The 15,323-nt window shown below is 42.1% G+C and overlaps 1 pseudogene; it reads right to left on the minus strand.

The window, feature by feature from the left end:
* Positions 1-14,443: 14,443 nt before the first annotated feature.
* LOC111733359 lies at positions 14,444-14,562 on the minus strand (annotated as a pseudogene).
* Positions 14,563-15,323: the final 761 nt, after the last annotated feature.

Genomic DNA, 15,323 nt, shown 5'->3' on the forward strand with positions numbered 1-15,323 from the left:
TTATTTATTTATTTATTTATTTATTTATTCATTCATTCATTCATTCAGTTTATTTTATTTTATTTTTTACTCCTAGAGCACCTGGTCTTCCTAGGTGTTCTCCTATCCAAGTACTAACCAGGCCAGACTCTGCTTAGCTTCCAAGATCAGACAGGATCGGGCTTGTTCAGGGTGAGGTCACCAATTTCCACAGTGTAAAATATTCCCTCTCACCATGACCGGTTTCAAACTACCAATGATTTTAAAACCAGCTTCTAAAATTTCTGAATGTTTAACAGTTACTCTTACACTTGGTCTGAACTGGCTCCAACACCCCGCTGGTTCAGGGGCACTCCCTAGAGTAGCGGGTCTGTGGGCTCCTGGATGTTGACAAGATGAGCAATAGACCCAGTGGAAGTGAAGGGAGGGAGGGGCCTTCAAGTGCCATTTCCGCTGTGGCTCCCTTGGCTCAGGGGACTCAGGAGAGTCAGGTAAAGCTCTTAGTTGATAATTCTTGTGTGACTGGGCGAGTTTCAGCTTCTAAATCTACAGAATAAGACTGATAAATCCTACCTATAGGATTACTTTAGGATGAAATGAGATACTTAAATAAAATATCTAATATATAGCAAGCTCTCTCAAATGTTCTTTGTTTTGCCTCATCCTCATTTTTTCCTGGAGTTCAAATAATTATTTTCCAAAGCGTCCAACAGGGGGAGCCCAAACTCAACACTGTCAGGGTCGGGACTGGTAATTCAACCTAACTCTCACCACAGTTCTGAGATTTAACTTGGGAAACTGAGGAACACAGCTCTTTTTCTCGTTAGGACTCTCCTTTGTCCCCATTCAAAAAGAGGAGAATCCATCAAAACGTTCTATAACTGGAGTTTATGCCACCTGGCTTCATTCTCCTCTGAGATGGTAAGCTATACCTAAATTAGAAATCACAGTCCACAAAGGGAGTGCCAGGCCAGGACCAGAGCAAGAGCATGGGCTTCACTCTGCTGTGCTTCACATAGCACAGCACAAAGCTTTCCAAGTACCCAAAACTCCTTCCACATCAAACCACGTTCCATAATAAACAGTTACACCAGAAACTCATAGGAATAAATCGTGTGCAGCAGGAGGCTGTGCTCAGATTATATAGAACTTTTCAACCATAAAACCACCATAGAAGGAAGTGGAGTCTTTGTCTCTGTGTCTGGGGGAGAGTAAGGAGAGGTGAGGAGTCAGAAGGGATATGAGGCTCCTTAGATTTGAGAATTTTGGCTGTTCACAAACAAAGGAATCTTTGAGATGATACAGGAAGAGGCACCAAATGAAACTTTAAGGAACTCTAGTTTCTTGTGGTAAAGAGCTTTTGGTAACCTAAGAAAGTTTCACAGCACAAAAACCCTTAATTAGAAATGAATGAAAAGCCTTGGATTTGAACCATGTCTAGCCAATTTCTAGCTGATTGAAGTACGCAAGTTATTTAACCACTCTGAGTCTCAGTCACTCGTAGATTCATTCGCTCAGCCTATATTTTTTAACCTCTTGTATCTGTCAGGCATGGGGCTTAAATGAATCCCAAGGAAACAATGGTGAGCAAAAACCAGGCACCATCCTTTCTCTCATGGACTTTACAATTTTTTCATGTGTAAAAAGGCAAACTAATGCTGGCACACTAGATATTCACAGGCAAAAGAATGAAGTTGTATCCCTACCTCATACCATATATGCAGATTAACTCAAAAAGGATCAAAGGCCTAAGTGTAAGAGTTAAAACTATTAAACTCTTGGAAGAAAACATAGGCTTGAATCTTTGTGATAGTGAATTAGGTAATGGTTTCTTGGACCTAACACTAAATGCACAAAAAAAAATTGATAAATTGGATTTCATCAAAATTTAAAACTGTTGTGCCTCAAAGAGCGCCATTAAGAAAGTGAGAAGATGACCCACAGAATGAGACAAAATATTTGTAAATCATATATCTGTTAAGAGCAGATATATGATTATATAAGAATATGTAAAGAACCTTACAACTCAGGAATAAAAGACAAGTAACTCAATTTAAAAATGGGCAAAGGATTTGAATAAACATTTCTCCAAAGACATACAAATGGCCAATAAGCACATAAAAAGATACTCAACATCATTAGCCATCAGGGAAAAACAAGTCTAAACCACAAGGAGATACAACTTTATACCCACTAAAATGGCTAGAATACAAAATACAGTTTGGAGAAATTAGAACTCTCATATACTGCTGGTGGGAATTTCAAATAGTTCAGTCACTTTAGAAAACAATCTGGAAGTTTCTCAAAAGGTTAAACAAAGAGCCACCCACCATATGACCGAGAAATTCTACTTCTAGGTGTATACCCAAGAAATGAAAACAATATCCACACACATTCTTGTATGTGAATGTTCACATCAGCATTATTTACGATAGCCAAAACAAAGAAACAACACAAATGTCCAAATGAATGGATAAATGAAATGTGGCATATGTATCCACACAATGGAATATTATTTGGCAATAAAAAGAAACAAAGTACTGATCCATGCTACAATGTGGGTGAACCTTGAAAACATTATGCTAAATGGAAGAAGCCAGACACGAAAGGCCACATATTATATGATTTCATTTATAAAATGTCCAGAATAGGCCATGATGACCCATTCACCTTCAGCGGCCACCGGGGCTCCCTAATATGTCAAATTTTATGCTATGTATATTTTACCACAGTTTTTTAAAAGGCATAATAATAGTTCTTACCTCATAGGACCACTGTGAGTTCTAAATGAGATGAGTATTGGCTGAAGGAGTAGCTAAAGTGCATCACATTATTTATGAACCAGGCCTGGAGAGTGGGGTGGGGGAGAGGGATCTGAGGGGGAGGGACATTTTAATTTTCTATTTTATTTATCTATAGTTTAGATTTTTTAAAAAACTGGTATACTTTGATGATTCAAAGAAGTAAAGAAATGAGGGCTGCTTATATTCCTATGTTACCAATTTATTAAAAACTTAATGTCCACAGAAAAGTGCATGAGGACTGGCATGGACATTCTATCCTTGGCCCACATTTGACCTTCCGTGTTTGTATCTTTATGTGTAATTTTTCCAGATTTCCTCAGCTTTGCCTATCTTTCTTCTCGTCCACCCCCAAATTAAGTCTATTAGTCACAAAATTTTAAACCCCCCATTCTTTTTTGGGGAAAGTGGGGGAGGATTCTGATTCCTGAATCCTCCCCCACTTTCCCCAAAAAAGAGCCCAGGCCCAGAAAAAGGGCTCCTTGATCATCCCCAGCCAGTGTCCTTTGAACTTCTCTTCTCCATTTTTATGTCCTTTCCTATAGCAAAATCTTTCCTGAGACCTAATTTTCAGTCCCTCACTTTGCAAATAGAGAAGTTTGCTCCTCCAGGAGGCCAGAGATGGCTGGGAGCTTAGCCGGAAGTCTGTTTCCTGGGCTGGAGAGCACTGGCAGAAATCCAGACAGCTGACGTCACCCAGTCCAGATGGAGGAAGCCATTGCCCAACCATAGGAAATTGATGCCAATGACACATTTCTCTGTGACTCTCTCCCTTACTTCAGAAAAGCATTTTCCTAGACAGGAGGCAGCTGAGTAAGAGTAGAAAGTGCCCTGCTCTTTGAACCACACAACGTGTTGAACATGAGGCTGGACGCAGCATCCACTGATAAATGAACATGACCCCTGACACCAGAATCAGGGGCGGAAGTCACAAGGCTGAATCGGAGCTCTGCTACCTAACTTCTGACCTTTGACAAATCATTTGATTTTCTTCAGTCGGTTTTCCTAGCTATGAATAATACCTATTTCATAGAAGCTATTGTTGCAAGGCTGTAATGACCTCATCTCCATGAAAGATTTTGTAAACTTGAAGCAGAGTGCCAATGTAATATTCTACCTCTGTGAGAGCCTTCCTGAGAAGGGAAGACCTGGAGAAGGCGGTCCACGGCTGAGACACATAACAGCCTCTCTGGGCCCAGTTACCTTGAGGGAAAAATGGGAATAAGAATACCCTCATCGCCAAGTTGTCAGGAGCGGGAAGTAGTTACTGCACACAGAACACTGCCTGGACTGGACAGTCAGCCCAATTTCAAGGTATTTCATGAAAAAAGATTCTGTTCCAACCCACTGTTCACACAGAAGGCAGAGTAATTTAGCTAAAATATGACCATGTCACTTCTCTGGTTAACTGCCTAAATCTGCCCTGGACCACACAGTGAAAGACATGGAGCCACTGTGATAGGCCCTTAAGTTTCTCTCCAGCCTCATTTCCTAATGCCCACTGCTGCGCATCAAGGCTCCAGCTACCACAAACAACTCGTAGTTTCTCATCTCTATCGCTCCTGTTGCCTCTCTGCCCAGCAGCCCTCACCTAGCAGCCTTTGCTAACTCCTAGTTATCCCTCATGACCTTTAGATTCATGTCTTCCAGAAAGCCCTTTCTGACTCTCCTGTGCAGGGGTTGGTTCCCCTTCTCCTGCCTTAATTCCTTGAAAATACCTTCGTCATTGCACAGGCCAAATTGTGTTGTAACTGTTCATGTGACTGTTTCATGTGACACCGGACTGGAGGATCCTTGTAGACAGAGGCACTAGATCTTGTTCATCTCCATAAACTCAACACAAGCACAGCGCCAGGCACACAGTAGGTCCTCAGTAAATGTTGGGTGGAAAGACTGATAAATGGATGACCAGGAATTAATAGAACCTAAGCTTGTTTGTTCAGCTACCATAACAGATGATGTTGCTTGACTATGGAACAGATACAATTTCCATTTGCCTCAGCAGTTGTTTTTCCTTAGAATCCCCTGTGTCTGTGTCTCAGGCATCCTCTGTACCTCTCTTCTCCCTGTTCTTATACTTTATTTCTCCTTTATCGCTTTGTTTCTCTTTCTTGTTCTGTGTCATATTTTTGTACCCTTTGTCACTTTGTATCCTTTTCTATTCTTTCTTTTGTGGTTGTGTGGTTGTCTGTCTGTTCTTTATCTCTTATCAAGGTTTGATAAGTTTCCCTAGGTTCATGACTCCTCAAAAAGTAAAAAAGATTGTAAAAGGAAAGGGATCAAGCCTTAATTCATTCCCAGAAGTACCATACATTTTATTTCATATAATCTTGGTAATATCTATAATATGGTGTATCATCTAAGCAAACTAAGTTATGCTTCTGTAACAAATAACTTCAAAAACCTCAGTGGCTTTATGCAACAAAGATATATTTATTGCTCCTGCCACTTATCAATGGCTGAGGCTCTGCTTTGAGCCATCATTGTCTTAATTCCAGGACCCAAGTTGACAAAGCAGCCACTATCTAGAACATTGCCAGTTGCCATAGTAGAATAAGGAGAGAATGTGGAAAGGCACATGCTGGCTTTTCCAACTTCCTTATAGAAATGATACATTTTAATTGGTCAAAGTAAGTTCACATAGCCATGCCTGGGTTAATCGGTAAGAGTTAAATGGAGTGGCAAAGTACAATCTTCCTAGGTACCTGGGAGGAGACAGAGACTGAAATATTTGTGAACAGGCCTGATAATCACAGTGGATAGTACTGTTCCCACTTTACAGATGAGGTGGCTTAGGCTCAAGGTTACATACTTTGTTCAAAGACATGGAATAAATGTCAGAGAGTGGGGGGCTGAACCCATGCCTGTCGATTCCTGGGACTGTGCCCTTCCCACGTCACTAGATTTTTAGGGTGCCTATAGCTTTTCTGCCATTTTCTACCACGTTTTTGGACCTTGATGTGAAGTGTGGCTCACTGGCATACCAGAAGCAAGATGATAAAAAAAGCCCAGTATTGCTCATGGACCTCTGCATCACATCCGGTGAGGGACATTGGAAGGATTTTGGGGGACTTCCAATTTCCAAGGCAAGACTGAGTAGGTCACAGAACTCGGAGCACAGTCATTAGAAACCTTCTAGGCAAAACTAATCTATGGTGATAGAAGTCAGAATAGCAGTTATTTCAGAGCAGGCAGGAATGGGGGTGCTGCATACCAACTAGATAAGGGCTCCAGGGAAACTTCTGAGGTGATGCTATCTTGATCTGGATGGTGGTTAAATGAGTGAATACAAATGTAAGAATTAATCAAGCTGTGCAGTTCAGATTCATACACTTTGCTGTATGTCAGTTATAATTCAATAAAAATAAGTAATAAAAAGAAGTATTCTTTATCAAAATAAAAAAAAATATTTACTGTGCCAAAGATTCTGGTAAGAGAATGAAAAGACAAGGTACTGAGTAGAAGAAAATGTCACATACCCACAAAGGACGTATGTCCAGAATCTATAAAGACTCAGAAAACAGCCAGAAAACAGACACACAATTTGAAAATAAACAGAAGATCTGAATAGACAGTTCGCCAAGGAGGACATAAGGAAGGCAAATAAGTACATAAAAAGATGCTCAACATTTTGGCCATTGGGGAAATGCAAATTAAAAGCATGATGAATTACCGCTACAAATCTATCAGAATTGCTAAAATAAGCACTATTGACAGTACCTCCAAGTGCTGGAGAGCGTGCAAAGCAACAGGAACACTCACACATGACTGGTGGAATGCAAAGTCATGCCTTGGAACATGGTTTAGCAATTTCCTATAAAGTTAATACACTTACTATATAACTGAAAAATCCTACATGAGAGAAATAAAAATGTTTTCATACAAAAACCTATACACTAAATGTTCATAGCAACTTCATGTGTAACTCAAAACTGGGTTAAAATGAGTAAGTGCACAACCTGAGAATTGCATTATTGTTTAATTTGAAAAAAAAAAAAGAGTAAATGCATAATTTGGTGTATTCGTACCATAGAACACTATCCAGAAACAAAAAAAGAAAAAAGAAACAAATTATTGAACATGCAACAACTTGAATGAACCTCAAAGCCATTATGCTGAGTGAAAAAATCTGGTCTCAAAAGATTACGTGCAATATTATTCCATTTATGTGACATTTTAGAAAGATAAAACTACAGTGATGGAAAATAGATAAAAATAACAGGAGGTTGTGGGGGTGGAAGGGAGGATGTGACTACAAAGGAATAGCATGAGGGAGTTTTGGGGGCAGTAGAACTGTTCTATATCTTGATTGTAGTGGCGATTACATGAGTTCCTACATGTGTTAACTGTTTATAGAACCATACATTTTAAAAGGTCAGTTTTACTGTATGTTGATTTTTAAATAAAGTTTTTAACAAAAATATTCTTCTCAAATTGAAAAGAAACCTAGCTCCTCAAACAGCAGAGAAGATGTCCTGAGAGGAGGTATTAATGAACTAGATGCCCTGGAAAAAGCACACAGCTTTCCTTTACCATTACCCTGTACCTGGCCTCGGGATTTTCCTGGGCCCTCTATGCTTCACACTATCCTTCCTTGTTCTCCTGCTAGGCTGTTGTGACCCACACATCTCCTCCTTTAAACTCCAAATCTGGAGTCCAAGGAGCCCAGTCTGCTTTGTTTACTCCTACATCCTTCGTGCCTGGAACTTAGGGACGAGGTGGTATTTGTTGACAGAGTGAAAAAACATTCTAATATCAGCACCAATTCATCTTGGCACACTTCACAGCCTGGTCTATATTTAGTATCCTCTCCAGCGGCCCAGTGGACACACAACAGCTGGACGGCATCAAGCCCACATCTGAGTCCCAAGCTCACCCTTCCTGGAAAGCGGAATGTCAACTATCTGATACTTTGAAATTGGAAGATAGTATCAATCTGATTAGTTTACTGTTGCTGTCACATTAATTTGTGAAGCACATTTTTATAAAAAAAATAATAATAATAATAACATCTGTTCAGCGGTTTTTAAAAAACTCAGTCAAAAAAAAAAAAAAAGTAGATCCAGTCCTATTTCCCAGAAGCCAGAATTGTTACTAGCTCCTTCTCTGTCTACTAGAAACATTTGTGTGTATGTAATCATGTATGCCCATATATATGTAACAGGTACCAAGGACTTGATCATTGATTCACAGCTCTTGGGTCACAAGTAATGTCCTATTTCTTTATAGACTTACTCATATCAAATCTGGCTTCAGCCCTGACCATCACTGCCTAGAATCCTAGTGTCTGGAAGTTTTCAGATGTCCCTCTTGGGTTATGCCATCCTGAGGAAACAGAGGAGAGTCTGCTGCTCTGACCACAGTGGTCAGCACTACCTCACCCCATACCCAGGCCTGCGGAATCCATTAGAAGTCAGGCCGCTCAGCTGACCTGGGCAGTCCCTAATTACCCAAACATGACATCAGCAAAGCCAGGAGAGAAAAAAATACTTTGAAAATAATTTGGTATCTGAGAAGAAGGAGGAAGAGGAGGAGAAGATGGAGAGGAAAAAAGAGAACATCAAAGTAGTTATGCTTCTAGGAAAAAAATCTCAAATCTATAGTATCCTTAAAGTTGTTTTTGGTTTCATGTAATTCTTTTATTTTTAATTACATTAGGGGCTCTTGTAATATTTTCAGTGATTCTCTACAGCCTTGCCTGAGAGTTGGGGGCATTTAGCAAAGTTTTGGAAATAGCCTGTCCAGAGCATTCCAGCCCAGTTCTCATGAACCTGCTAGCCAGTCTCATCTGAGGGGCTGCTTTGGAAAAAGCTCAGAACTCTGCATGCTCTGGAAAAACTGGATCTCCTCTCTTTCCTCTCAGCACCCAGAAGTCCAAGAGTCAACCAAAGGGTCAGCTACCAGCTTCACACTCTCCCCTCTCAAGCTAGACACCCAGCACTTTCCAAAACCAAGACCTACTTAGGGGTGAGTTTCTTTAAGGGCCCCACCCGGACTGATTTTGCCCTTTCCTTCTAAAATACACAAAGAAGCCAAACTCCTCAAAGGTCAGGACACCCACAACTTCAAATAAACAATGTCCTGGCTCTGCAGAAGAGGAGAAGAATGCCTTCACTCCTTTTTAATTCTCAATAAATTATTGTTACACTAAATTCATGATAAATCATACTACTATATAACATATTCTTCTAAATTTGATTGTTTCTTCAAATATCTGTTGGGAAAGTTATTGTGGGGAGATCAATAATCATTTACAAGATGTTTCTTGGATGAAGGGGCTGATCATGGGCATAGTGTGGGAGATAAAAAGAAAAAGAAAAAAAAAAACAGTATCCTTCTGAGATATTCCAGTCCAATTTACACAACAAAATGCATATTCTAGCCGAGAAACTATTTGAGGACAACTCAGGCCAATGGATATTTAAGGAGCATCTACTAATTAAAGCTAACATTTACTGATAGCTTCCTAGATTTCAGGCACCATGTTGGCCCTGAGGACACTGCGACCAACCAGAGATGTGTCCTGCCCTACAGAGCTCAGAAGGACAGACAGGAAACATACAGGAACTAGGGGTGACTCTTTAAAAATGCAAAGTACAGGCCACCATAGGAATGTAGAGCTGGAGGACTAAACACAGAACAGAATATAGGGAAGGCCTCCCTTAGAGACTGCCATTTAAACTGGGACTCGAAAATGGCAAAGCAAAGTACAAAGATATCAGAGGTGGTGGAGGGAGAACAATTACCCTCAAGAAATGAGTTTGGTGGGTCTCCCTAAGCAGAAATTGAAAGGCCAAGATATAGGTCCAAAAGGAGGAAGTCCACCAATAAAGTGGGAAGTGAGTTCTGATCTCTGACTCACAAAGCGGGTTGTACACTCTACCTTGTTGTCTTTGGATCTCAGTTCTCAAAGGAGCAGGCAGTTCTCAAAGATGTCCAAGGCAGGTTCTGTGATGTCTTCATGGACTTGGGGCAAAAGGGGGCAAAACTATATTCACTTGTTCTGAAGCTAGATAGATTTTTCCTTACAAAGACTGAATAGGAGTGGGGCAGGCAGAGGACAAAGGGAAGGTGATGGAGGAAACAGTTGCAAGAGATCTGGATATTTCAAGGAACCAAGAGAAATTCAAGATATAGAAGCATGGAGACAGAGAGGGGAATGGGGCTTAGAAGAGGCTGGTAAGGTGGGCTACATCAAGACAGGGCTGGTAGACCATGTGCTATGGATTGAATTGTGTCCCCCAAATTCATATGTTGAAGCTCTAAACCCCAGCATGACTATATTTGGAAATAAGGTCTTTAGGAGATAATTAAAGTTAAATGAGGTGCTAAGAGTGGGGAGCTAATGTGATGGGATTGGTGTTCTTATAAAAGGAGGAAGTGACACAAGAGAGCTTTCTCTCTCTAATCGCATTTGCACAGAGAAAAGTCTATATGATCACATGGGGGGACAACAGTCACCTACAAGTCAGAAGGGATCTCGAGATTAAATCTATGTTGCTGGCACCTTGATCTTGGACTTCCAGCCTCCAGAATTGTGAGAAATAAATTTCTGTTGTTTAAGTCACCCAGTCTGTGGTATTTTATTATGACAGCTTGAACAGGCTAATATACCATACTGAAAATTTTGAACATATTTTTAAAAATTTGGTGGGGAACCACTAGGGCTTTAAGGTGAGGATAGACATGCTTACATTTAGATCTGTGAAGGCTCACTCTGGCTGCAGAGTGGAGAGGGGATCTGAGCAGGGCAAGACTAGAAGCAGAGGGTCAAGGTAGGAGGTGAGTATAAGCACCCAGGCTGGAGATGATGGAGGTTTGGAGCGTGGTGACGTAGAGGCGAGGAAAACTGGAGAGACCTGAGAGACCTTTACAAGGAAAAATCAGCAGGACTCGAGATTAATAAAACGAGAGGAGAGAGGGGGGCACTCCAAAGGCCCCTAAGGTACAGTGGAAAGAGCACTGGGCTGGGAGTCTCAGCATCGAGGTTCTAATCCCATATCTGCCACCAATAAATTTCCCAATGGCTTTTGGCCAAGACATCTTACTGCCCTTCGCTGCTTTAGTTTCCTCATCTCACAGGACGAGATGGGGCCTATTGATTTCATGATCCCATCCAATTTTGTTAGCCTATGATTCTATGAAGTAAATGCATTAGAGAGGACAAATTAAAACAATGATGTCACCTCTGCCAAGGCTAGGTCATATACTTAAGGATGTATTGGTATGCTTCACTACTCCTCCATCCCCCTCAGAAGACTGAGGGCTTCTACAGACAAGAATTGCATATCGTGTACCTGGGACCATAGCAGGCATATGATAATTGATTCATTGTACTTGTTAAATTAATTAATTTATAGTGCTGAGAAATGGATATTCTAGGAAGGTGTCTTGGTGCAATGTGTTGTGTGTTTTCTGTACACAAGGCACTGTAGTGGATGGAAGGGCAATCAGAATAAACAGGAAGGCCAGTCATGAACCTTAAATCAAGTCATTAAACACACAAGGACAAAAATAATGGTGCTTCTAGTTGTGGTAGGTGCTGAAAGGAAAAGTACTGGGTACTGTGAGTGTGTAATAGACTGAACTCAGGGTAGAGGAAAGTTTTTTCTGAGAGAATGATAATAAGGATGAGGTGATTTACTCACAGAATTTAGGAGCGAAGAGAGGAAGAGAGGAGGGGGAGAGACATTTAGACAGAAGGAAAAATAAGCATACATGGAGGCCTAAAGCAGGAAGGGGTTCTGGTGAAAATACTAGAAAGAAACCCACCGGAATGGTAATGTTGGCTATATTTAGGCTGTGGAATTATGGGTATACATAATTCTTTTGTATACATTTTGAATTTTGTGATTTTCCACAACAAGGATCTATTACTTTAATTATCAGAGGGGGAAAAAAACATTGTAGACTTAAAATAATAAAGGATGAGGGGAGAATGGGTGTCATGGCGGGGGGGGGCACATTCCAGAGGGATCGGTGACATAAGCAGTGACTAATTCCTGCGTGAGGGAGAGCACTGAGCACATTGGTAGGGCTGGAACAGAGCAGCAAGAGTGACTCACAAACAATACCGTTGAAGCTAGTCTGCCATGGTCCATGAAGGTTAGCCCAGGGGTTGGAGGTTGTATGAGAAGTCATAGTGAGCTACTTGCAGAGGGCCTGAGTAGCGAGGATATGCATTTAGCAGAGAGAAGTGGAATGGGGAGAAACCGGAGACAAAAAGACCCCCTAAGAGGTTCCCTTGAGGCTGGTGCAGAGGAACAGGGGCCTGGTTAGGATGCTGGTCCCACACAGGAAGCTTGCTTTGGTCTTCTTTGTTACTTCTCAGGCATCAAAGGGTTAGGCTGCCCCATGCTTTCTGCCCCCAGAGCGGAAGTGGAAACTGTGGTTTCCAAAGGTCCTTCCTGATCTGCAGTCTCTGAAAAAGAAACTGCTAGGCCAGGGACATTTCTAAAGAGATAGTCAAAGATTGGTTTAGGAGGATGGCATGGCAGGGCACAAGCAGGATTTGGAAAACTGAAGCCTGATGCAAGCTCCAAGATCTGCTCCCACTCACTCTTGATCCAGATCAGTACCCCTGCATTCACACCGAATGCTTTGCCAGGATTTCCCCCTGAGGCTGAGAAGCATTTTTAGGGTTGGAATGGGAGTTGGGAAGGGAGTGGAAACTGGCTCTCCTCTCCGCTCTGAGCCAGACCCACAGGAACTGCATCAGCCACTTCCCTTCTAAGCTTTCCCTCTTCCTCCGATGGAGTTATCTCAGATCACCATCTGATTGCTCCATCTGAACCTCCTTGGCATCTTCCACTCACCTCAGACTCCCGATGTGGGTGATGCCTGCTCATTGCCAACACAGAGAGCATCTTCATCCTGGCCTTCCACCCAGCCCAGAAGCCAAATGCAGTATGAGGGTTCATGTTCTAGCCATTGCCTATTCCCACAAGACAAGAGACATAAAATCATATTAAATCATTATGTTAAAGTGGTGTATCAAAATCAAGACTATCAGTGGCTGAGGGATCTCTGTCCGTAGCCCTGCCATTGGTCTTGTGCTACTTGCTTTGAGGACAGAAAAGGCAGGGACATTGAAGAAACAGTCTGAGCCCTGAGTAATTTCACTTGGTCTTTGGAGGCATCAAGTTCTTTTTAAAAGTAGCATCAGCCCAGAAGACCTAGGTTCATGTCATAGTTGAGCTACTGCTAGCTGAGTCATCTGGGGCAGCCCACTTATCCCTCTAAGCCTTGTTGTCTTCAACCGTGAAATGGTCATGACAGCTACCTTAGGATCAAATGATGCAGTGTATGTGAAAAATAGGTAGTCTTTGAAAGGAGTTCTTCCTTCTACAGGTAGCTATTGTGAGCCTATTACTGAGCAAATGCTCAGGATATAAAGATAAAAAAGACAAAAAGTCACAGGCTGGATCCCTGCCCCCAGAAAATTCCTCAAACTGTTGTAATTATTGATGACTGTTGAATAAATGGGGCGGTTCATAAGAAGAAAATGGAGAGCTCTGACAGAGTATGGCAGATTGCATTTCCAAAGATGAGTGCCCCTCCCCCATGCTCTTCTTGTCAGATGACTGACACTTCAGGACCAGGTCATGTTCCCTCCCTTTGAATTTAGGTGTGCTGTGACTGCTGTGGCCAATGGAGTATGGAGAAAACAATGTAGATTATAAAAAGAATATAGTTCATGTCTCAGTAACCCAGCCACCATGTAAGAGAAACCCAATCTAGACCACAGGCAGAGGAACTAAGGCCCCCAGCCAACAGTCAGCATCCACTGCTAGACATGTGAGTGAGGGATCCTGCAGACAACTCTAGTCTCCATCTTTCTAGTCTTCCAGCTATGACCCCAGACATCATGGAGCAGAGAAAAGCCAACTCCACCGTGCTCCATCCAAATTTCTGCCCCACAGAATCTGTGAACATAACAAAGGGCATCTTGTGCCCTAAGTCTTGGTAATCTGTTTGGGAACATCAGATAATCTGAGCATAGAGTAACTTTAGGACAAGCAAGAATGAGTAGCATATAAATTAAAGTAAAAAGTGCCCTAGAGAAGTTGAGGGTTAGTCAGAAAGAAATGACATTAAATGTGGAAAGCATTACTAGCCCTCACCATGTAGTTTCTAATCCTGTCCTGCTGTGAAATTCTTCCCTCAAAGGCCACTAACAACTTCCCAACTGACAAAAAATAAATAAATAAATAAAAACAAAAACTACCTCGACTTTTTCTCTTTTTTTTTTTTACGCCTTCAGCACCCAGTCTTCCTAAGTGGTCTCCCATCCAAGTACTAATCAGGCCTGACCCTGCTTAGCTTCCTGGATCAGACGGGATTGGACTTGTTTGGGGTGGCATGGCCGTAGACTCAACTTTTTCTTGATACTCATTCCCCTTTAACTTCTTCTCTTGACTTCCAGGCATAATGTAAGGTCAACAACACAAACATACTTTTCTACTCATCTCTCCTTTGCTTTATTCACTGGTTCCTCTTTTCTTACCCACCTAGGGTGTAACCAACTTACCTTTCAATGGCTGGCTCCCCGATCTGTAGCCCTCAAAGATCTCATTCTTTTTTTTTTTTTTTTAAGCGAGGCAACCCTTGGTTGACCTCATAGATTGCAAGGACCTTGTCAGCTTACAATCTCTTATTTTTTACGCCTACAGCACCTGGTCTTCCTAGGTGGTCTCCCATACAAGTACTAATCAGACCTGACTCTGCTTAGCTTCTGAGATCAGATGCGATCAGGCTTGTTCAAGGTAGTGTGGCCATAGAGAGCTCATTCCTTCTTGTTGAAACTATCACCTGTGTGCCAAGTCCAATATCTAGATAGCTAGTCTTATTCCTCCATGTGAGCCCCTATCTCATATGTCAAGTTTCCCACTAGTCATATGTCAATACCTTATTTCTTTGCCACCTCAAATCTGACACACCCAAAATGGACCCACTATAATGGATGCTCTCTGGGCCTCACCCAAATCCTTTTTAGCAGTGAGTCTGCTCATCTTCCAGCTGCCGGGCCTGTTGTCTAATAATTATACATGGCCGTCTCCTTTTCTGGAGAATTGCCCTAAACTAAATGCGAGCTAAGCCATCCCTGCTTACGCACACTTTGGACAGACCTCAGCCAATGATTGCCTGACATGGGGCTGCAAAACACCAGCCTCCTTGCCTCAAGGTGGAGCCAACTCTGGTGCCATTTGTGCCAAGAGCCTCCCTCTCTGTGGGCTTGGACTGCAGCTCAGCCAAAATTCTTGCTTAGCTTCTTCCCCTTTGCCATCCGGTTGGCCTCATTCTCCTTCTCCTCCCGCAATGAATCCTGTGAAGAAAAGTCCCATGCCAGGCTCTGCTTCTAAGCGACCCAACCTAAAACACCTCACAAGGCAGTTTGCTCTGTTTACCCTGTCTCTGTGAATCCTATCTCTCGGGGCCCCAGCCTATCTCTATCAGGCCAGCCAGCCAGCCGAACACATTGTCTAGCAAATGCCCCTCAGATTTAATTTTTCTTCCTTGTCCCCAATGCCCCTACACAGCCAC

Source organism: Pteropus vampyrus, unplaced genomic scaffold (genome assembly GCF_000151845.1).
Source record: "Pteropus vampyrus isolate Shadow unplaced genomic scaffold, Pvam_2.0 Scaffold553, whole genome shotgun sequence".
Classification (NCBI taxonomy): Eukaryota; Metazoa; Chordata; class Mammalia; order Chiroptera; family Pteropodidae; genus Pteropus; species Pteropus vampyrus.